Source organism: Monodelphis domestica, chromosome 5, assembly GCF_027887165.1.
Source record: "Monodelphis domestica isolate mMonDom1 chromosome 5, mMonDom1.pri, whole genome shotgun sequence".
Classification (NCBI taxonomy): Eukaryota; Metazoa; Chordata; class Mammalia; order Didelphimorphia; family Didelphidae; genus Monodelphis; species Monodelphis domestica.
The window spans coordinates 241,185,270-241,209,358 of record NC_077231.1 but is presented as its reverse complement, the minus strand read 5'-3'; the positions used below and the strand labels follow the sequence as shown (position 1 = coordinate 241,209,358).

The 24,089-nt window shown below is 37.8% G+C and overlaps 1 long non-coding RNA gene across 3 annotated transcripts; it reads left to right on the top strand.

Annotated features, from left to right (window-relative positions):
- Positions 1-22,962, top strand: LOC130454624 (uncharacterized). 3 transcript variants are annotated; one of them, XR_008912382.1, is made up of 5 exons: positions 1-236; positions 2,883-3,046; positions 15,316-15,452; positions 19,564-19,741; positions 22,022-22,962. It is a non-coding gene; the product is annotated as an uncharacterized LOC130454624 (long non-coding RNA). The 3 variants fall into 3 exon arrangements; XR_008912380.1 differs by having other exon boundaries at positions 5-236; positions 2,894-3,046; XR_008912381.1 differs by lacking the exon at positions 15,316-15,452 and having other exon boundaries at positions 167-236; positions 2,894-3,046.
- The last annotated feature ends 1,127 nt before the right edge of the window (positions 22,963-24,089 follow it).

Here is a 24,089-nt window from a genome sequence, read left to right as displayed (position 1 = left end):
TTCCTTTTAAGCATATTATATCAAACTAAAACATAACTTTCAAAATCAGTTTGGCAGAAATTAGTCACAGGCCAACATCTCCCACCACATGCCAAGTTAGGTTCAAAATGGGTGTATGATTTCAACATAAAGGGTGATGTCATAAGCAAATTAGAGAAGCATGGAAAAATTACCTATTGCTCTGTGGGGACAGGAAGAGATCATAACCACACGAGAGACAAAGAGGATCACATAAGGTAAAATGGATAATTTTTATTACATTAAATTTCAGTTTTTACACAAGGCCAATGCAGTCAAAAATAGAAGGAAATCAGGAAACTGGGGGTGGGGTGGGGATTTACAGCAAGTTTTTCTGATTAAGGTCTCATTTTTAAAATATATGTGGAACTGAGCCAAATTTATAAAATAAGAACCATTCTCCAATTGATAAATGGTCAGAGGTTATGAATAGGAAGTTTTCAGATGAAGAAATCAAAGCTATATGAAAATATGCTCTAAATCCCTAATAGTTAGAGAAATGCAAATTAAAACAACTCTGAGATACCACTTCACAGCCATCAGATTGGCTACCCTGACAGAACAGGAAAACAAACAAATGCCATAGAGAATGTGGGGGTGGGGGTGGGGAAGGCACACTTATGCATTGTTTGTAGAGCTATGAACTGGTCTAACCTTTCTGGAGAAAAAATTGGAGCTACACCCAAATGGGCTATAAAACTGTGCATACCTTTGATCCAGCATTATCAGAACTGGTCTGTATCCCAAAAAGATCAAAGAAAAGGTAAAGAATACATATGGACAAAAATATTGATAGCAGCTCTTTTTTGTGATGACAAAGAATTAGAAACTGAGGGGACACCTGTCAATTGGGGAATGACTAAACAATTCATGGTATATTATTGTGTTAGAATATCATTGGGCTTTAAGAAATGACAAAGGGAATGGTTACAGAAAAACCTGGGAAAATTTACATAAGCTGATACAAAGGGAAGTGAGCAGAACTAAGAAAACATTGTATACAGTAACAGCAAATTGTAACAATGACCAAATGTGAAAGACTTGGCTATTCTGCCCCATACAATAATCAACAATTCTAAAAAAAAAAAATGATAGAAAATGCTATCTACCTCCAGAGAGAGAATTGATGAAATGAGTACAAATTAAAACTTGTTTTACTTTCTTTTTTTCCTTTTATCTCCCTTTTTCCTTTATTTTCCTACAGCATAGTTAATGGAGAAATATGTTTTACATATTTTTCATATGGAAAATAGGTATCATATGTCTTGCCTTTTTAACTGGTGGCAGGGAGAGAAGAAAAAGAGAAGGAATTTAGAACTGAAAATTTTGTTTAAATGCAGAGATAAATGTTGCTTGTAAATTTTTAGCAACCAGCTCTCTGAAACACATGGCACGCTTTTAAGTTTAATCTGTTATTAACACCATCATTTTCATAAGCCTAACCAATAAATAAATTAGGCTTTGATTTATAGTGTATTGGTTCTAGAGAGTCAGTATGAGCTGGCTCCAATACATCTTTGCTTGTATGCCTTTTGAGCCTCTTCTAACTCTTAGATTTGGTCATTTTTAATTCATATTCTATCACTTCAACACTACAAAGTGCTTTATAGACCTCATATTATTTGAGCTTCACCACAACACAAGGAAGGAAGATAATGTTATCCCTACACTATGGTTGTACACTATGGAGGTTGACGAATATCTAGTATTACTTTTTATATTTTAATACTTCATGAATTACTGATGAGCTAGGTTAGTCTCCTCGGACTACAGATAGACAGTTTTTATTGGGTCAATACTTAAAGCATAAAGCATTTCTGGCTTGGTAAAATCTACCAGTGAAGAACTTTTATTCCGTTAGCATAACCTTCAGAAATCCAGAATCACCTCCATTCTACAGCAAGGTATTAGGGTAGCACTTTTATGCATTTATAGTATTTACCCTACCATCCCCAAACTCCAATGGATAGGTCATCTCATTGATGCAAAGATTCTCTTTGACAAGGCAAAATCATAACCCATCTTTGCCTGCTTTGTGATTCTCACGTGTTCTCCCTTATTTACCCATCATGCAGGAAGCCTTCCTTATGTGTGCCTAGCATCATGAGGATCCCAATGTAGCAGCTATCCCTCACCATTGCTATGTGACCAGCCTCTCTTTTTGGATATGACATTTCTTTGATGCATTCTGTACACAACTTCTCCTACATAATTCCCCATTTGTAATGTGTTTCAGCCAGCTCCCACTCACCACTTGCTTATCCATTGTTTGGGGGATAACCTTTAACTTCAGTTCTTCTGAGACTGTATGTCGTATTTTAAACTCCTAGCTATACAACAAAACTGGAAGAATACTGTTATTTAAGGGGGAAAATGGGTCTTTGTTTAAAGAAGAAGTTTAGGGTCATTAAAAGGACTTTGCAGTTTCCCATAGTCAATATAACTCCTCTCCTCCTATTTATTTCAGGTCCCAGTTCATATTTTCTGCTGTCTAAAATATATATGCAATACTAACAAATGAGCTGTACAGGCTCTCCATCCAACAGCTGTGTCCATACAATAAGTATTATTCATGCATTTACATGCAGCTAGGTGACTCCATAGTGCACAGAACTCCTCTTCCCAAGGTCAAATCTGGCCTCAGGCCCTGAGCAAGTCACTTAACCCTTTTGCCTCCATTTCTTCATCTGTGAAATAAGTTAGAAAAGTTAATGGCACATCACTCCAGGATCTTTGCCAAGAAAACCCTAATGGGATCCCAAAGAGTCAGACATGACTGAAAAACAACTGAACAACAATATATTTTTCCATTTGTGGGTAGTTAGGTCAAACTTCTTTTTTAATTATTATGCATCTCACCAAAGATTCCTTACAGGGTTTCAGAGCCTCATGTAATCAACACAATGTCATTGGCAAATAAAGAGCACTCAGAAGACGTCAGTACCCATGATGCTCTGATTTATAAGGAAACTCTTCAACTTGGATGGTCTGCTCTCTCATCCTTGATCCTGGCAAACACTTAGGCTGGGTGAGTGCCCTGACTGCCTATTTTATTTGTTTTGCTTGACTATATATATATTTATTAGAAGATATTTATTTTTCTCTTCCTTTTTTTCAGTGAGGTAAGGAATAACAAGAAGAGAAAAGAGTTTCTGTTCTTTTTTATTTTTTAAATAGAGAGATAGGGAATACTACAGATATAAAATCCTACATGCACTTTCACAAGCACACTGTAGCATTAATTTTACTTAACTGTTTTACTTTTTCATAAGATATCTTTTAAGGATAATCTGTAAATATAATATGAAAACAAAACACTAAATGCATCATTTGATGTTAATAATCAGAAAGATTTAGAAAAAATTTTTTTCTGCTGTTATAGTTTTTAAGCAATCTCATGTAATGCTGATATGTTTTGGGGTAATAACTGGTTGCAGGGAAGCTGTTAAGACAGTATTTTGCTTTTCTAAATAAAATTATTTTTTGTGTTCAATAATCAATAAGGCCAGAGATCCTATTTTGTCTATGTCTCTCATTCAGAAGTGAGTGGTGATAAAAATGTGATGTGCTGTGGAATATCTTTGCAGTAGGCTGCCTGTTCCCTTTTCATACCCTTCCCAAAGATGCCCTGAATGCATAGTATTTATTTACTCTACTGAAATAGAGTCCATGGTCACAGTGATATTTGATAGTCAATTAGCTAATGATTAGATGAAAGTCAAACATAAAAGAAGAGAAACTTAATCGGGCTAGAAAAGCCTGGGAGTAATGCCTACCTCTAGTTCTGGAACACTCTAACTGTCATGATTCTTGACTACACAGATTGAATCAGACCAGTATATCTGATAGTTACAAGACTTCAGCCCAGTGGAATCCTAAAAAGGCTTTGAACTATTGCTATTTTCAGCATGGGGAGGGAGACATGCTATAGTTAGATAGGAACACGGGGAACTGACTGGTAGGCGAAGAAGAGGCCTGCTGAAAGAAGCCCAATACTTCTAGAAATGGGGGTCACAAAGGAAGTCAATTACAGGATCAGGAGTTGAAGCCAGGTCATCTGATTTGAAGTCTTTTGTCTTTTCTGTTAGAAATTTTGTTGTTGTTGTTGTGTGGGGAAGGTGAAAGAATCTAAATCTCTGATTTCACTGGTATAGAGAATGCCTTCTACCAATCAATTACTCGATCAATCATTTAGAAAGCACCTACTATGTGTCCAACACTGTTATAGCTGGAATTACCAAAATGTCCTCAAGGAACTTACATTTTCTTGAGGTTTGCATTATGTACACATATAAGCATATATTGGGTGGGGGGGGAAGGATAATGTTTTTAACCAATGATTTCATCAGTATAGAGAGCCCAGGAGAGTAATTCCTTCAACCAATGGAAATCAGGACTTGATCTGCAATTTATAGTCTTATAGAATTTTCTAGGGGTACTGAAAGTTTATAAATTTGCTCAAAGTCACACAACCAATATGTGGCAGAGGAGGGACTGGAACCCAAGCTTCCTGATTCTGAGCCCAGCTCTCTATTATGTCTTTCTGCCTTTATATTTTGTACATGTACAAAATAATCTCAAGGTCATGGACAGCTGCTGTACAACTTATGTCACTAGTGACACCGAAATCCATTAGATAATACAGAAATCAAATCGAGTTCAGTTCTTTTCTCTCTGCCATCAATTAACATTCTACCATCAGTAATTCAAAGGACCCCTCTGCTTCTAATCATCTTTAGGATCCAGCTTTTTTTATTCTTAACATTTTTCACTAGGCTCAGCTCTTCCTAGATTGTGGTATTTAACTTCTTCTCTTTCCTTGGTTAGTTATTCCTGTTTTCATCCTTTACCTATATACTTTTAAAATCTGCACTCACAGAAAGAGTGCCCTGTGAAAACACTGAATTTCTTAGATGCCTCCCTCTTTTTATCTTAGTGGATTATATTGCTAGAATGTTTTTTTCTTAGAACATTTCATGTTTCTTGAACGTAGGTGACATAATCATATCTAGCTTTCATTTGAACCTTTCAAAATCTGCTTTCTGAAAAGTTATAGTGGGGTAGATAGTGGATAGAAAGACAAGCCTTGAATTGGGAAGACCTGGGTTTAAATGTGGCCTCACACACTTCCTAGCTGTGTGACCCAGGGCAAATCACAACCTCATTTGCCTAGTCCTTGCCTTTCTGCCTTAAAATTGTTTCTCTAATATTTCGGTGCGGGGGGAATCTATAGTGTGTGTGAATAGTAACTGACTATGCCCGACATTCTCTTCCTTAGCTACCACAAATTCTCAGATGATAGTGACTTCTTCCCAAGGTTTTCATAACTTCTATTTCAGCAACAAGTTATTTCTTGTAGGTTAGAATTCAGCACAAAGCAGCAGTTTCCTCTATTGCCACATCAGCCTTCTGAGAAATTAACTAGCTCACAAGACAAGATGTGTTCAGATGTTCTGCTTTTAGCAAGGAACTTTCCAGCAAATTTATATGAAGACTTGAAACCCCCATCAGTACACAACTTGCCTCTATGCTGGTTTTATGATCTCTGTCAGGGTTGTATAACTCATACCTTCTCTCATAAGGGCAGGATGCTCAAAGGCAATTAATCACACATGAATGTGTGAAGGATCTGTGAATGTGTGATTTGTCAGAACTCCTTCAAACATATCTATATAGATTGGTTCTAGGGAGATGTCTAAGGCACAGAGAGATTAAGTGACTAGTCCAACATCACATATTTGAACATGAATCTTCCTTATTCCAAGTATAACACTTTATGCTATCTCTATAAATAAACTTCATTAAATTATCCTAATTGAAAAAAGAAAAGCCAGTTTGAATAAATGAAATCTAAATATAGAATATTTCCTTTCATTCATTTTTTAAAACTCTTACTTTTTGTCCCAGTAACAACTCTAAGACAGACAAAGGGAAGGAAGTGACTTGCCCAGGATCACACAGCTAGGAATTGATTGATGACACATTTGAACCCAGTTCCTACCAACTCCAGGCCTGGCTTTCTATCCACTGTGCCACTAAGTTGCCTCAATTATAGAATATTTTCACAGAAATGCATATGCACTTCTTTCTGGTATACAGTGCAATCAGAATGATAGATTGTCATTTAGAGATGTTACCAACTTGCTTTATCAGTTAGATTAACCTGGCCCAGAATGAGGGATATGATGTATCATTGTATTCTGCTCTGGTCATGCCAAGACCTTCAGAAGGATTAAAGTAATAAAGGAAGAAATAGGAAAGGGAAGAGACTTATCCTGCTTCATTCTGACTAGGACTTAAAGTCCCTTTCAACACACAATTCTGCCAAATGCTTTACCAATGACCCCCATGGCCCCTGTACCAATCCTTCACAAGGATGGTGATTGAAAAGCAAAATCATTAGTCTGCAATATGCTTCCTAAGATGGGTTTCTTACTTCATCATCTGACTTTCCCATCTCCAGAACCTGTCTCTGATCAGTAGGCATTGGCACTGTTCTATGATTAAAACCTCTTATTCCTCTGATTGCTGCAATACAGAATGCACTTCTGCCATGGCAAAAACCCAGTTCCCTAGAACTTCTCGTGCTCTTAATTCTATTTAGCTTAGCCTTACCCGTTTTCAGTGGGTATCCTCTATTCTCCTTTGTCTCCCCCTTCCTCTATACACTATGCAAATCCTATTGTGTTATAAACAGACTTCCTTTCCTACTAGATCTTTTTTTATCGTACTGTTTCTATATTAAGTGTTCGGGGAAATCTGGATGCTTTTGGAAGATACTTCATTTCTTGCCACCCACCCCAGGGCAGACTGTTCATTGTCTCCTCCCCTCTACTCCTACCAACACATTAGGCTAGCAGGAAGAGTAGGCACACTCTACCACCCACTTATAGAACTTCCATCAGTCACCATCACTCAGCAACCTTTCCTCCCCTGCAGTTCATTCCATCCAGTTATACTACCCCATTCTGATCCTTTTTACTATCTTCTCCTGGCCTCCAGAAGTCTGTAGTTTCCTTAGGCTTCCTCTTCCCTTCAGTCCCTATACTCAATCCTGAGGATTTTAGTATCCATCTTAATGTCCCTAAAAACATCCTGTCTCCCAGTCCATCAAACATCTCAGATCCTATGGCCTAGAATTCCACTTTGCCTCATTCACCCATAGGAGTGGCCACCGCATAAACCTCCCCATCATTCAAAACTGTTTTACCTCCATGATTTTGAAATTTGGAATTATCCTTTCTGACCATAACCTCCTGCACTTCATCTTGTCTAATGTTTTACTTCTCCTAAACCCATTCTTTTTCCTTAAAGAGAGAAATTATGTCATTCTATCCTTAACTGGCCTTCCTGTCAATCACTCCTGTTCTGGACCCTTTCTTTTCTCCCTTCATGGTCTTTTTTCTTCTTTTTTTCTCTTTTAAAATTTTCATTGATATTTTAAATTTTTGTTACATTTTTGGAATTGGCAAATATACTGAGGAAATTTATTATTTCACCTATTTAGTGGGACAAATATCTACTCAAGTATAGGTTGAACAGTTTTTAACTAACATAATTCTTCTGAGAGATCTATGCCTATACATTTGGATGGTATCCCCTATTTATTTTTATTTTTAATTTTTATATTACTTTCATTTCTGAATGTATTTTTACTTCATTTCTATTGAATGAATCATATTTTATAACCCCAAATGAAAAAAAAATTTAGAAAAGTTAACTGACACATTATCCAAGTCTGACCAACCACACATGTAGCATTTCACACCCATCTTTACCTCTACAAAAAAAATTTCCTTTTTTTTTTGTAATGACTTATGATTTGATGGGTATAGGTAACTCCCCATGAAAAAACACCTTCTTTCAGGCATACCAATAACTCTTGTCCAAATTATAACCTTACAAAGTTGCTTCCCAGCACTGGGAGGTGAAGTGAATTACCATAATCTTATAGCCTTTGTTATGTCAGAGGCAAGACCAGAACATAGATCTTCTTGGCTCTGAGGTTAGCTTTAATGTTGCTTCTTCCTTCATAGCCACGTTTAACTATATACTACCCTCTCTTTTTGGATCCCTTGGACTCTTTTCCTTCTACTGTTCACATTATCTGCCTTTTCTACTCCTACCTCTTAAAATAATAGATGTTGCAAAGAAACCATCTGAGTACACTCCAACTTGCGCCATCTTATCTCAACTGGTTCTTCCCTGCTGCAAGGCAATTCTTTTAATTCTTCCTTGATTGGATTTCTTCCATTGTCTCCCCAACTGCTTTGAGTCCAGTATGAGTGAGATATGATCAGTCTCTTCATTCTTCTATTCCATCCCTCACCTTTGCTATCCTATAAAGGTATGGTGTGACCAGAACAGAGTCCAATTACACTAATATATCCCAACCCTATCTCAAGTCCCTAGTATTACTTTCTTCCTTCCTCAACTTAGTATGACTCTTCCTCTCACTCATCTAAAAGAATTGGTCATCCTTTGTGAATTCTTGCCCTCCTCACCTCAAAACCTCCTTATAACAGCATCTGCTGTCTTCTCCTTTGCTCTGTCCCTCCATCTTGCTAAGATTAACATTCCTACTCATGCCAGATTCTACCCTTTTTCATCTTCTAGGTGAGATTGGCATAGTAATTATTCCCAGTCTCTTTTATTTAACATCTACCTATGAAACATCTACCTATTATTACCCATTTCCCCATTTCCAGTAGATAGACTCAGATCTCTCCATCCTTAAAAAGAAAATACCTTTACTTAATCATGCTATTCTCCTAAGCTAATGTTATGGATCTCACATCTCTTTTCCTCTTAAACCCCCTAGAGTTATCTATATATATCTATATATAGATATATATAGATCTATATATATCTATATATAGAGTGCTTGAGGCTTCTACTTCCTCAGCACCCAGTGCCTTCTCAACCCTTTGCTTCCAATACCTCATCCACAACTACTCCCTGAAAAGTTACCAGTGATCTCATAATCATGAAATCTATGGACTTTTTCTCACATCATCATCTTTTTGCAGCTTTTTATCTTGCTCAACATCCCTTACTTCTATATCCTCTCTCTATTTGGCTGCCATAATACTGCTTTGTTCTGTTTCTCCTATTTGTTTGACCTCTTCTCAGTTCTGTTTCATACTAGATAAATCATTCATCTCCTGCCCTGCTAAGTACGAGTGTGTTCTGTCCTGGGCCCTCTTCTTTTTTTTTTTTACACAGTCTCTTGATGAACTTAGCTGAACTTAGCTTAGATTCAATGATCAACTCTAAGTACAGGTGACTCAAAAATCTATATACCAGCCCTAAACCCTCTCCAGAATTTCAGTCCTAGATCATCATGCCTGCCAGATATTTCCATCTGGAAGCCCCTGTGGCACCCCAGACTCACCATATCCAAAAGTGAACTTCATTATCTTTCCCTTAAATACTCTCTCCCAAACTTTATTCTCTCTCTTGAGGATACTCCCAAATTGCCAATCACAATCAGCTATGAATCTTCCCTTCCTCTCATTCAAATAGATCTAGTTTTTAGGAAGTTTTCCTTTAAAAAAATCTAAATTTGCTGCTTTTCAAAGCTTCATTTATTGCCCTTTGGGGAAGGTACCATCATTGCAGCCCCATAGAACCAGCAGTCCCAGTCTCTCCTCTTCCTGACTCACCACTGTTCACTCTCACCAAAAAATAAGTCAGTTAGACAGCCCCACCACTGCCATGGCATTCAAAGACATGGGCAAGGCCTCCATGGAGCCCAAAGTGACCATTCACTGGATTGGAATCACTCTCACCAAAGCAAAATTAAATCTCTTTAGAAGGTGTGTGCTGACCTAATTAGAAGAGCCAAAGTAAAGAACTTGAAAGTGAAGAGATTTGTTCAAATATCCATTAAGACACTTTGAATCACAACCTGAAAAACTCCTTATGATGAAGGTTCAAAAACTTGGGATGCATTCCAGATGAGTCTCCTCATTGATTTGCACAGTCCTGGAATTGTTAAACAGATTATTTCTATAAGCATTGAACCAGGTGTAGAGGTTCAAGTCACCATTGCAGTTGATTAATCAATCATCTCTTTTAATAAATTGATTAAATTTTGTTTTATATCTTTGGAATATAATCAAACAGATCTACAATTCAACTTAGTCTTAGGAAGTGGTTGTGACTTGTCTGGATTTTACAAAGATGGTGTGTCAGATGCTGGATTTTGGGTTCCTGTGACCAGATTTTTGTTTTGTTTTAAACTTTGGTTTCCCATAGATGAGCTTTTAAATTAATTCAACAAAAATTTAACCTAGGGCAGTCTGACTTAAATATTTCATCATAGGAGAGTATGAGTAAACTATTATGATTATGATTTGTATTAAATAGATATATTTCTCTTTCCTGCCCCAACTTAATTGATCAAATCAGTTTCTATTACCATCATTTCAATACATTCTGAGTATATTTTCCATTATTCTTCAAATAAAAACTTCACCTATTGTTTCAACTCTTGCTCTTTGGAGACAAGCAAAATAAGTTTAATTCCTCTTGCTCATGATAGTCTTTGAAATATGTGAGGATAGTCCTCATGTCCTACACTTCCCCAAATTCTTCTCTTCTCCTGAGAAAACAGTCCCAGCTCCTTCATCTGATCCTCAAGTAGCATGACCTCAAAATCAGTGGAGGTAGATTAAGTGGGTTCAAATCCTACCTCTGCCACATACCATTCCCTGTTACCCTGGGCAAATTATTAATTTTACTAGGCCTCATCTATATAGTAAGAGCCTGGCTAGATGGATTCTAAAAGCCCTCCTACCTTTAAATTTATTATCCTACCTATGATCTTGCCATTTGCCAACTTTCCAATGTCCTTCTTAAAAAGCAGGCACCAGAACTGAACTGAACAATATAGGATGTGAAAAAATAAAAGCAAACAAATAAACAAAATAATACCAGATAAACTCTGATCACAATAGAGTGGAATTGTCATCTACTACATTGTGGTACATGATAGGGCAGTTAGATGCAGGTGGTAGATAGAATACAGGATCTGAAATCAGGAAAATTCATCTTTCTGAGTAAAATCCAACTGTAGACATTTACTAGATACATGACCCTGGGTAACCACAACTCTGTTTGCCTCAGTTTCCTCATCTTTAAAATGATGAAATTGTAAACCATTCAGTATCTTTGCCAAGAAAACTCAAATGGTGTCAGAAATAATTAGACGCTACTGAAAAATAGCTCAGTCACAACAACATAGTGGTACATCAGAAAATGTGACATCTGGGGAATTCGACAATATGGGCTTAAATCCTATCTCTATTATGTACTAACTGCATGACCCAGTCCTTAATTTTCTCATCTGAAAAATAAGACTAAGTTAGATGACTTCAGTAGTCCCACCTACATAGAAATCTTTGATCCTATTCTTGGTTGTTCTGCTTCTCTTAATTCAACCTAACATTACTTTTCTTGACTATCTCATCAACTGTTGACAGTTGGCTCTTGTTGAGTTTTCAATCCACTAAAATCCAGAGATATTTTTCAAACCACTCTCAAAGTATAAAACTACCATTTGTACTTATGAAGCTGATCTTATGGACCTCCTAATTATGATTCTCGTCTGTCCTTAAAATTCAGCTTATTCAATTTGGCCAAGGTTCTAACCTGTCATGGTCTTTGATTCCTAATACTGTCATCCATTATATGTGCAAATTTGATGAGCATGCCATCTCTGCCTTTTTCAAAGACCTTGATAAAAATGTAAATAAAACCAAACCTACAAAAACAGCACAGTGCCAAGCACAGATGCTTAGGGCATATCATTAGAGAACTCCTACCAAGTTAAACATATTACAGACTATTCTTTGGTTTTGCTCATTCCAACAGCTTTAAATTCATTTAATTGCACAATTCTACTTTTCTCTATATTTTCCACAAGAATAACTTGGAATTCTTTCTTAATCTCTGCCTTTAGAATCTTTCTGTTCCTAAAAGGTTCAGCCTCAAGGAGTCACTTCTTTCCATAAATATTTTCCTTGTGGCCTTAAATACTCTCCATTTTGTATGTTATTTCCTCAACCCTCTTTATTGCCTGCCATGTTATTTATATTTGTGTTGTGTCCCCCAGTATAAGTAAAGTCCTTGAAAAGCAGATGCTACTTTGGTTTGTTCTTAGATCTGTTCTCTTTTATGCCCACAAAATAAATTTTTGTTGCATTGAAATTTATTCAATTATTTATTCACCATTACAGTGATAGCTGATGATCCTGGGCAAGTCATTTAACCTTGGTTGCCTTAGTTTCTTCATCTTTAAAATGAGATGGAGAAGAAAATGGCACCACTCCAATTTCTTTGCCAAGAAAACCTCCAAAGAAGTCATGAAGGGATGGACTTGACTGAAAAATGACTAAACAACAAATCTATATGTAATAAGGAATCACAGTTTTGTAAATGAGCCTCTGTTCTACTGCTTACATGGAAGTGCCCTTTTGAGTTAATGTTTGTAAAGTTCGGGATTTTTTAAATGGAGAAAAATAAATCTAACAAAAATAGAAAAAAGCCTAACTCCCTGGCCTATAGTTTGGAGATTCCACTGTCTTTCCTTTTTCTGAAAACTAAGACATTTGCTCTCCTCTGAACTTCTCCCAATCAAATTTTTTGAGAATAATTTAGCAAATACCTCAGCTAGTTTTTTCATCACCTGAAGATTTAGTTTGTCTGGGCCAGATGACTTGTATATATCAAGGGCAATTATATATTTTCCTACTATCTCATTACTTTCTTTAGGTATCAATTCCCTATTAGCCTTTTTTGTTCCATCCTTTCCAGTCCAAAGATCATTCTCCTTGGCAGAGATGACCACCATTTGTTCAAAAGCAGCCAAGAGAGTGGGTTGTGTGTGTTTCCCTTTAAAGCATCTCATATGTCACTGGTTGAAGAGAGGTGGCATGATATACCAAGGATTGGGCACATTTAACACTGTTTGCGAGTGCCCTGCGATGACTTTGTGCCTTCAGGTTCAGGGGCACCTGAGGACTTGTTAGTACCATCTGAGGTAATGTGTCAGGAAGCCATCAATGAAATAGTAGTATTAATCTGCTTAACAAACTTTTTCCACATCCAAAACAAAAGTCAATTGCCAATCAATATCTTTTCAAATTATCTCAAATTCTATACCAGTCGGTACATATTAAGGTGGTTTTGCTGCTACAAATCACAGAATCACAGTCTCTGATTTGGAAATAAACTTAAAAATAGTTTGATTCCCACCTTCCCTTTTTAAATTATCTCAGATTCTATACTAGTCAAATCCAAACGAACAAGATTTTGCTGCTGTACAAATCATACCATCACATAAACAGAAAAAGACAATCCCTGTCTCCAAGGAGCTCACAATCTAATAGGGGAAATGCCATGCAAATAAATATATACAATCTATGTTGTAGATTCTAGTTTCGAAATGAACTTAAAAATACATTGATTCCCACCTTCCCTTTTCACTGGCCAACAGTAATCCCAGAATCTATCCTAGATAAGAAAGACCTAATCCCACACCAAGGTCTCCTTTGATACTTGACTACTTACATAACTTGGATGAAATGATAGTCAACAACTCTATTCCTTTTGGTGACTTTGAAAATAATTAGGGCTTATGTTCTTCTCTTCAACTGCCTCATAAAAACCTCCACTAGGCTTACCATTTGTCCCATAGCTAGATCCTGCAGTCCTCTCCCCCTTCCCATACCCCCCCCCAAAGTCATCTAACCTACTTATATAATCTAAGCATCCTTGGTTTTGTTGTTTGCCCCTCTACTACAAGTTTGGGGGATCTTTTCATCTGCCCTAAATTTGCTTTATGTGTCTTTTACCTTAATTAGAATTTTAATTCTTAGAGATCAGAGACTCTCTCAATCAGTCACCATTTATTAAGCTCCTACTATATGCCAGGCACTGTGCTAAGTCAGGAGAATACAAAAAGAGGCAAAAGACAGTCCCTGTCCTCAAGGAGCTCACAATCTAATTAATGGGGAAATAGCATGCAAACAAATATATACAATCTATATGTGGCATAAATTGGAATAATTTAAGAAGGAAGGTACTAGAATTAATTGGAAAAGGCTTCAACTAAGATAGGATTTTGACTGGGACTTAAAGAAACCAGGGAGATCAGTAGGAGATGGTGGGAAGGGAAAATGTTCCAGCCATAGGGGACAGGCAGAGAAAATGCCCAGAGCCAAGAGATGAAGTGTCTTTTTCATGGCACAGCCAGGACATAGCATCATTGCATCAAAAAATACATGGCTTGGGCTAAAGTGTAAGAATACTAGAAAGTTCAGGGGGGCTAGGTTAGAAAAAGCTTTGAAAGCCAAACAGAGCAATTTGCATTTGATGATGTAGGAGATAGTGATTCATTGGAGTTTATTGGGGTGGGGTGTGACTTTAGAGAAATGACTTTAGTAACTGAATGGAGGATATGTTGGAATAGGAAGGGACTTGAGAGGAGCTGACCCACCAATAGGTTAATGCAATATTACAGGCATGAGGTGATGAGGACCTGTACCAAAGTGGTAGCTATGTCAGAGGAGAAAAGGGGGTGTACTTGAGAATTGTACAAAGGTGAAATCTACAGGTCTTGGCAACATATTGAATATGGGGGGTGAGGAATTGAGAATGACTCCTAGATTTTGAGCCTGGGGGACTGGAAGGATGGTGTTGCCCTTGTCAATCTTGAAAAACACAGAACCACCAAAGTAGTTAAACATTGATAACTTTTGAGAGAGCAGTTTTAGTGGAATGATAATGTTAGATGTTGGATTATAAGGTGTTAAAGAGAGCCTGAAGAGAGAGAAAGTAGAAACTTCTGCTCTAGACAGCCTTTTCAAGTTTAGCTACAAAGGGCAGAAGAGAATATAAGATGATAGCAAGGATGGAAGGATCAAATGAGGATTTTTTCAAGATGAAACATAGACATAGACATGGACATATTTGTAGGCAGTAGGGATTGAGACAGACAGGGATGACAGGAGAAAATCTGTCAAAGGTGACGGGTTGGAATAGGATAGCTGAGTGAATATAAATGTTAGCCTTAATAAGGAATAAAGCCACTTAATCATACTATTTGTTTTTTTTATTTTCCAAAAAGAACATCATGATGTGATTGTGAGTGAATTAGATTTAAGTAAGGCAAAGTAGTTAGCCTCACTCTCTTCTAGAGTCATTGAAATCCAGTGGCATGATAAAAGTAAAGACAACTGTGCTGGCCCAGAATGCAGTAGATGACCTTTTTTATCTTTGATGTCTGACCAGGCTCTAAGCCCATCATGGCACCTGCTTCAACCACCTTCATGGCCATTGGAACAAATTGTTCTCATCTGCCCATTCCATCAGAAGAAGTCTTCACATGCTTAGGGTAGACATCTCCCAAACTCATCAATGAGTTTAAGGTATGTCCCTCAACCTGGTGTGTAGTTCACCTGCTGAGAAGGTTTTACTGAAGTTGGCTAATGCACATGCTATAGCTTCTTGGAGCCATAGAGGTAGATACCAAGAGTAGCTCTGGAAAAGCACTCAGCAAGCCATCATACCAGAGACGATAGTCTTCCAGGATGAAGAAAAGAAAATGGCAGAAAGCTTCTCTGTGATAGAAGACAGGAGACAGAAGAAGAGAGAAGAGGGAGTTCACAGTGAATATCCTTAGTTTTTTCTATTTGAGTGAATATGCAGTGATTGGTACAATGCTTGGCAGATAATGCAGCCTTAATAATTAATATTTCTTCATTCATTCATTCTGCGCTTCTTAAAGCAGGACCAGTTCTTGTCTGAACTGGTATGTGACAATAGTTAGATAAATTCCTTAGGAAAATTCTTGGGAAAAACCAGGCAAGGGGAAAGATTGGGCAAATCTTCCCAGTAGGAAAGAGAGGCTGAGGACCAGAGGGAAAAAGCTGACCGAAAGACTAGTCTAGGCATTTGCCAGAATGGTTGCAGGGTATTGAGATCTACTGTAAATGCCAGAGAGAAGAGGTGCAGCAGCTGTCCCTCTAATTTGAAATTGGCCTGAGTGGCTAAAAATTAGAAAGCTAAACTACAGACTTAACATTTTACCTGAACTCAAACTGCTTTCAATCCCACTGCTTCCTGTCCACAAACATTTCTGTTACTGGATGTTTTCATTCCTGTTGACCTAGCCACTCCCAATGAATCATAGGCCCATATAGGTCTAACCTCTCATCCAGTGTAGAAAATTCTTCTTGACCAGCAATCATCTAGTCCCAGATGCTTATTTCCAGGGACAAGGAGATCAATACTTCCTGGAACAGCATAAGTAAACTGTTAGACAGTTCTTTCCCAGGTTGAGTAAAAACTAGTCTCCTATAACCCCCAGCTATTGGTCTGTGTTTTTTCTGCTGGAACGAGATGGAACAAGTCTTTAAATAAATGAAGTCACTCCTTTTAGCTTTGTCTTTTCTAGGCCAAAGAATTTCACTTCTTTCAAACTATTCTTTCCTTGTAGCCCTGACTTTCTTCTGGTGGAATTCACTCTACTTTGTTAACAGGAATGAGAAAGAATGAAAGGGAATAAGCATTTATAAAGTACCTACTATGTGTCAAACACTGTGCTAAGTGCTTTGCAGATGTTTCATTTGATCCTCATAACAATCCCAGGAGGTAGTGTCCTCATGATTCCTGTTTTGCAGATGAGGAAACTGAGACTAAGGCTAACAGACTTGTCTAGGCCTCCATAACTAGTGATTGTCTTAGGCAGGATTTGAACTCAGATTTTTCTAATTCTGACTCTAGCACTATCCATCTCATAAAGGGAGAGGGAAAATGAAATGTGCAGGGGAGATCACATAGTGTAGATATGGATAGGGAGTGTTGGGAAATCCTGGTTCTGGGCAAGATAAGATAAAAAGCTTACCTTTTAGAGCCTGATATCCTAGGGGCAAAGTCCAGTGCTCTGGTGCCAGGAGACAGAAATGATGGCTAGAAAAAGGTCAGTATAATGTGATTGGGTCTGGATTTGGAAATTACCAGATTAAGAAACCAAATTGGCACCTCCTCTGCAATTTCTTGTCTCAGGGAGTTGCCTAGAGCACTGAGAAGCTAAGTAATTTGAGCAACACAGCCAGTATATGTCAGAACTTCCTATTTCAGAGTCAGTTCTTTATCCCTACATTCCCCTCCTAGTTTGTTAATAGATCACCTAAATTACTATGCCCTAATCCAAAGAGAATAACCTAGGTAGGGCCTGATTGGTGCAGAGTTAAGACAAAATCATTACTTCTCATGATCTCAATATTACCCATCTCTTAGTGTAGCCTGAAAGAAAGGTAATATTATGGCACATTCCTAAATGAGAAGTGAAAGTCAAGGTGAAGTTCTTTAACATCTCAAGATATCTCGGGTCCATCTGGGGTTTTTGATTTGTCATGAGTGATGTGCTTCATTTTTAACTGCTGAATCATAAACCAAATGACATGTGTCAAGAATATACAATGAAAAAGGAAGATTATAGTTATACTTTGTTAAATTTATATTGTGGTTGAGACTGAAATATATTAATTAGGTGGTCACCAGGGATTTAATTTCTAAATCCCAAAATGAATTACTAAGTAAATGGAATTTATGGTAGTTTATTTACAATAGAGGGAAGATATTCGGGAAGAGAGAAAAGGGGAGAGAGAGAGAGATCTCTGGCTTCTTCTGATATCAGTTAGAATTTCTAAGCCCCAGCAAGGGGGAAAAAGTGTCAAGACATGGACCTTTTCTCTGAGGTGTAAACCTCCGAGAAAGGCAGGGTCACTAAGTCAGCCTTTCACTCACCAATGTGACAGTCTAAATGAAAAGAAGTCTGGGTGTCTCTCTTCCGGTCACTCCTCAAGTGTCTGTCTTCCAGTCTCTCCTCTTTCATCTCCTCAAATAGAATATATCGAATTGAATATCTCTTCTTCTGGCCTCTGGTCCTCTTTTTAAAGATCTTTTTCTCTTGTATCACCTCCCCTAAATTTCACATCTACCAATCACAGCAGATGCTCCTCTCCAGGACTGTCCACTCTTTAGTTCACACCTTCTTTGGTTAGATTATACTTTTTGGGTTACTTAACACCTTTTTTGGTTAGTTCACCTTTTGTAGTTACTTAACACCTCTTTGTAGTTAAAATGGGTAGATCTACTTAAAATACTGAGTTATCACCTTTTTGTAAATTAAAATCTAAAAATAGATTGTGGATTACAATTCAATCTCCCCAATAAAGGAAGAGCTAAGTGCCTTCATTGTTACAATCAGGCGATAGCTAAATCCAATCTTCACAACTTCCATCTTTTTCAAAAATGGAAGTAACCATTTCAACAATATTATCCTTCTATAACTATAAGGAGAATAATACAGCCATTACTTTGTGGTGACAGTGTAGCATAAGGGAAAGCAAACTGGCCTGTGAAGCAGAAAAACTGCCACCATCTTACTCTATGACTTTGCACAAGTCACTTTACTACTCTGTGTCTTGATATCCTCCTATCTAAGGTCCCTCCCTTCTAGTTCTGACATCCTTTGATTCAAATAAGGAAAATAAAATGTGGTATTGAATATTGTTGTTGTCAGAGACAAGAGAATATTCACATCATTGACTTTCCATTTTATAGTGAAAGAAATTTCCTCTACATCACTGTGCACATAGGAGATAATTTGACCTGGAGTGTAATTGAATGCAGATAAAGTGTGACTTCTCTAGTAAGACTTTAACACCCCCCTTGTCTCATTGAACCTCTCAGGGACATTAGAGGTTTCAAAGTGCTTTGATCACTATATAATGAAGACATAATATTACTACTATCCTTATTATTCCAGTGGTAGCATAGGATCTAGTCTACTGTTTCCCTGATGGATACTAGTCAATGAATGATGGATTTGAGTTTTTTCATCATTGGGGGGAAAATGTGGAAAGGGTGCTGCCTGAGTCATTGCATTATGCCAAGATAATGCCTTGGAAAAAATGCAGATGAGTCAACTAGGAGAAATAATAGGAGATTCAACAGTAGCTTCCTACCTCTCATCTCCTCCAGAAGTGGCTAATCCTGCTTTTCTGACATGTGTCAGCAGCCAGTTTCTCTTACCCCATGAAGGAAAGTAGTTTCAGTTACCTTCCAGAAAAGACACATGCACTAGATCTCCCAGAGTGCCACTGACAGAGTTAAACCCTGCCCATAGGTGTTTAGTTAAGTATTAGCAGTTAAAGATTTTTTAAAAATGGGAAGGAAGAAAGGAAGGAAGGAAGGAAGGAAGGAAGGAAGGAAGGAAGGAAGGAAGGAAGGAAGGAAGGAAGGAAGGAAGGAAGGAAGGAAGGAAGGAAGGAAGGAAGGAAGGAAGGAAGGAAGGAAGGAAGGAAGGAAGGAAGGAAGGAAGGAAGGAAGGAAGGAAGGAAGACCTAGGCAGAAATAGAAGAGAAATAGATTCATATGATGAAAACTGGAAGAGTCTTAAGAAGCCACATCCAATCTTTGTGTTCCACCCTTCCAGATCTCTTTTACTCTCTACTCTTTCTCTTCTCCCAGAGCCCCTTTCGGCCCAGGAAGTGTGGAACTACTTAATAGAAAATGCCAGTGGCAAAACTTGCTATTTCAGTTTTCCAAAGGACAGCAGCTGGCAGACTTCACCAAATGGGTTTCCCTCCTCCCCAACTGCTCAACTGTCTTCTATACTATCGCCTAAGGTCATACAGCAAACCAAAGGGTAAGCTACACAGTGAACAAAAGTAAACCAAGTCTTGGGAGGCCCCTCCCTGGGGCACCACTGCTGGTGGTGGATAGAGTGTAGTTCTCTCCAGACTAACCAATGTGACAAAGGATTTTATGCCCTCTTGATTTTTCAAAGATGGTGTTTTTTGATAATTCAGTAACTTGGCTGGTAATTCTAAAAGATTAAACTCAAGCAAGTCTTCTGGAGTCATATTCAGCAGGCATTTGATTGTTTCAACAATTGGTCAGTATAGCTGTGACTCCATATAGCTTTTATCCTCTTATTTCATTCTGTAATTTTTCTGATGCTTGGTGACTTGGTGGATTGGAATCCAGGCCTAGGGACTGGGGGTTCTGAATTTAGACAGGAGGTCCTGGGTTCAAATCTGACCCCTGACATTTCCTATGTATGTGACCCTGACCAAGTCACTTAACCCCCATTTCCTAGCCCATGCCTCTTTTCTGACTTGGAACTAATACTTTATTTTGAAAATGGAAGATAAAGGTTTAAAGAAAAAAATGATAACTAAAACAAAAAGTAAAGATTAAAAAAAAAAACTGCACAAGACCTCAAAGAATCCAGAGTCAACACGATTCTGATTTGCATCCCAGCTTCATTGTGGCATTAAAAGAACTTTCTTCCAAAAGAAACAGGGAAAAAAGACACTACCTGGCTAACTCAAGTGGTCAATGCATAGGAATCAAACACCCTATGAAATGCCTTGGAAAGGTGTTGTTGATAGATGAGGATGCATCCTGAATGTCAGTGAGGGACATGCTTTTAAAATATATTTAAGGGGGGAGGGTGTAGCTGAGTACCTCAATAGATTGAGAGCCAGGCCTAGAGATGGGAGGTTCTAGGTTCAAATCTGGCCTCAGACACTTCCTAGCTATGTGACCCTGGGCAAGTCACTTGACTCCCATTGCCTAGACCTTACTGCTCTTCTGCCTTAGAACCAATACACAATATTGATTCTAAGACAGAAGGTAAGGGTTTTAAAAAAAATAAATCTAAGGTTAAATAAACCATAATCTTCTGGTTTCTAACATTTTTCATAAAGTTTTTGGTGACCAACATGGAAAAGTGAAGAAAGAAGATGGATAAATAGTAAGGCTTATCCCTCCAGCATTATTCAAGACAGAAAATACTCTAGATTCTAGTATGGTTCTTTAGATAGAAATAATTTTAGAGTGGAAGACAAATCATCAAGCTACCTCAACTTGATAAAATATCTCTTAAGGTCTTGTTTTGATATTTTACTTTTCAAGAAGCAAGTAAATAAGAGAGAGGAAAAATAAAAGCTAATTACTTGAAAAAATATAATTTAAAAGAGGAAATATCACTCAAGAATATCCACCCCCTTTTCTTTTTATCCAGCACTCACCAAGAGGCCTTCTACATTTGTTGTAATTTGCTCTACTGGGCAAACCTACCCATCAGGAAAAAATCCCCTGTGCAGATGACGTTCTCATACTGAGTAAATCTCCATTTGTAAATTAATAAATTGGCATTCCAGATTATCAGTCGGTTCATGTAAATGATTCCTCAAAGCCGGATAACCTCTAATATAGATTGAGAATCTCAAATTCCTAAACTTGCAATGATGAGGACCTATAGTAAACTCTAGTCCCACCACTAACTCCAATGAACTGCCACCCCAAGTGGTCCAGCTGAGCAGCCACCTGGTTTCCCTTGAAGGCCAGTTCTTGGCTCCTCCAATTTGTATTGTGGACCTTGGCTCTGAGTTCAGTGCCTCTGGCTTTGGTTTCTGACTCCTGTTTTGTATCTTGGACTTTGGGTCTGGTGACAGCACAACTCCTGGCTTTAACGACTGCCTCTGCCACCAAACTGATTTCTTGCTGTGACCTCATTGAACCTCCCTGTTTGAGGCCATAGTCCTGAGTCCACCTTTCATACATCTGTCCCACATTATATCCTACTCCCTTAAAGGGACTCCTGTGATAGTGGTTACCTAGGCCTATTAAAGTATAAATGGATAAAACTTTATTTTTTTAAAGTTTTTTTTTAATTCTCAATTTAATAAAAACTAAGAAAAATAGGCATTTTCACATAAAAAGTAAAATATAAAAAGAGAATTTAATATGTAAAGTTGTGAATCTGTTACATATAGTTCACTTTTTTAGAAGCCTATAATAAATACAACATATTACTTTCATAGCTGGTCTGCTCATATGTGTTTCCTTATGAGTTTTCTTCTGTTTGCTTGTTACTTTTAAAAAATGTTTTAATGCCCCTCTTTTTTTTCTTTTTCAGGAGAGGGCAACTCTATTCGTAGCTCCCCTCCAGATTTCCCCCCAAATGGAAAAAGAAAATCATAGTCCTTATGACAAATAACCAGTCAGCAAATCAAATCTCCACATTGATCATGTTCAAAAATGTGTCTCCTCTAAACCTTGAATCCATCTTCTTTCTAACAGGAAGTGGCTAGCATACTTCCTTATCAGTGTTCTGAAGTGGAAGTTGGTCATTGACCTGATTAGAGTTCTCAAAAAAAAATTATGTTCTAAAGTCCAGGTATCACTGACCTCAAAATGCCAAAGCGTGCTCCTGCTTTCCCCAACAGTACATTTAGAAAATGTGATACTATAGGGAGTGAAGAAATAGGGCAACGTAGCCTATACTGGATAACTGTTTTCCTCCAGGATTTCACCAGACAGCATTTGGAGCTTCCATCAATTCGCCCCTTCACTCCCTCCTACTCCTAATCCATCTAAGAAAGCCTGGAGTTGCTTCAGTAGCAATGCTAATTTCACTGTGCCTTCTCCTGGTGGTCCTAGAATATCTCTCAGGACAAACGCTCTATGTCCCCTTGGCCACCCAGTGACACTTTCTTCTGCAGAATCTATTGTGTGCTCAGAAACTTGCCATTATAATGCAGCGCCTGACCTGGATTTCTAATCACAGAGAGCTCCACTGCTATTCCTGCAGCAGAGGAAGAACACAGTCCTTTCTGCTATACTTTCTACAAGTCCCAGCCATCCCCTGGAGCTGCAAATGTCATCCTTAACTGACATTAAAAAATCAGGTTCCTCTTCTTCCATCTCAGACTTAATTTGAAATTGAAAAAGATTTTATATACTTAGAATACTTTGTATGCACCATATGTATTTAACAAAAATCAAAGCCAGTCCTTGGAACACATGCTACCACTACACAAGCTGCCGTTTGTTGGGGACACCAAAATAAAATATTTCCACCCAAGTTCTGCTTCTACAAACTTTATATGCAGCTATTCCCAGTCAGGGGTGTGCTGGAGGCAGCTCTAAGGGGATCTCAAAAGAAAATTGTTAAATTTTCAGTGTGAGCATTTACAACTCAGAAATTAACTAATGCCACAAATCAGGGCTTGATTTATTATTTTATTGATTTTCTAGACTTAAGAAAATGAAGGAGAAAATGTTAATAATGCAGTTCTTTTTTAATCTTGCCTTCTGTCTTAGAATAGACAGTATCAATTCCAAGGCAGAAGAGTGGTAAGGGTGAGGCAACTGGAGTTAAGTGACTTGCCCAGGGTCACATAGCTAGGAAGTGTTTGAGGTCAAATTTGAATCCAAGACCTCCTGTCTCCAAGCCTGGCTCTCTATCCACTGCCTTCAGTAATGCCATTTAAACTTAAAAGTTTGTTGTGTGTACATTGTCCCACCCTGGCCCCTCTCCCTGCTACAGAGAGTCAATTATTAAATATTTATCTTTAAGCATTTATCATCACACCACTGTTCCCAACATCTCTTAAGGAGTTCCACTTCTAAACTCAACTCTAGATATGAGCAGGAGGTGGAGTGGGATCCTCATTAATAGAGCCAAATGGTCAGAAGTATAACTCTAGTTGGCTGTCAAAATACACTCATGTCCAAATCTTCAGAGAAGTTTCTCATTGACTCTTGATAGAGTAGTCTGAATTTGTATGTGTGCAAAACAAATTAACTCATGTACAGGAAGAGTTTTATGAGCCTTTTCAAAGAATTAAACCAAAGGCCATAAACCAGGTAAAAATAGAATCTCGTAGTTGGACTTTTCACCAGTTTCAATTACTAGAGTCATTATCATCTAAGAAATTTATGATCAGAAAAAGAAATGGGCAAGTCACATACCAAGAATCAAAGATGACAACTACTCTTAGGAGAATAGAGAGGTGGATAAGAACAGTCAGTAGCACATTAAAAATGAGATCTTACACAAAAATGGATGCCAGGGCTAGAAAAAAGATGGGCCTGCCATAGAGCAAGGAAGAAACAAGATGGCTTGGATTTCCCTTCCAATTCCTGATAAATCAGAAGAATGTGAGGTTGGCCCCCAGCAGGTTGAATGGATGCATTACTTA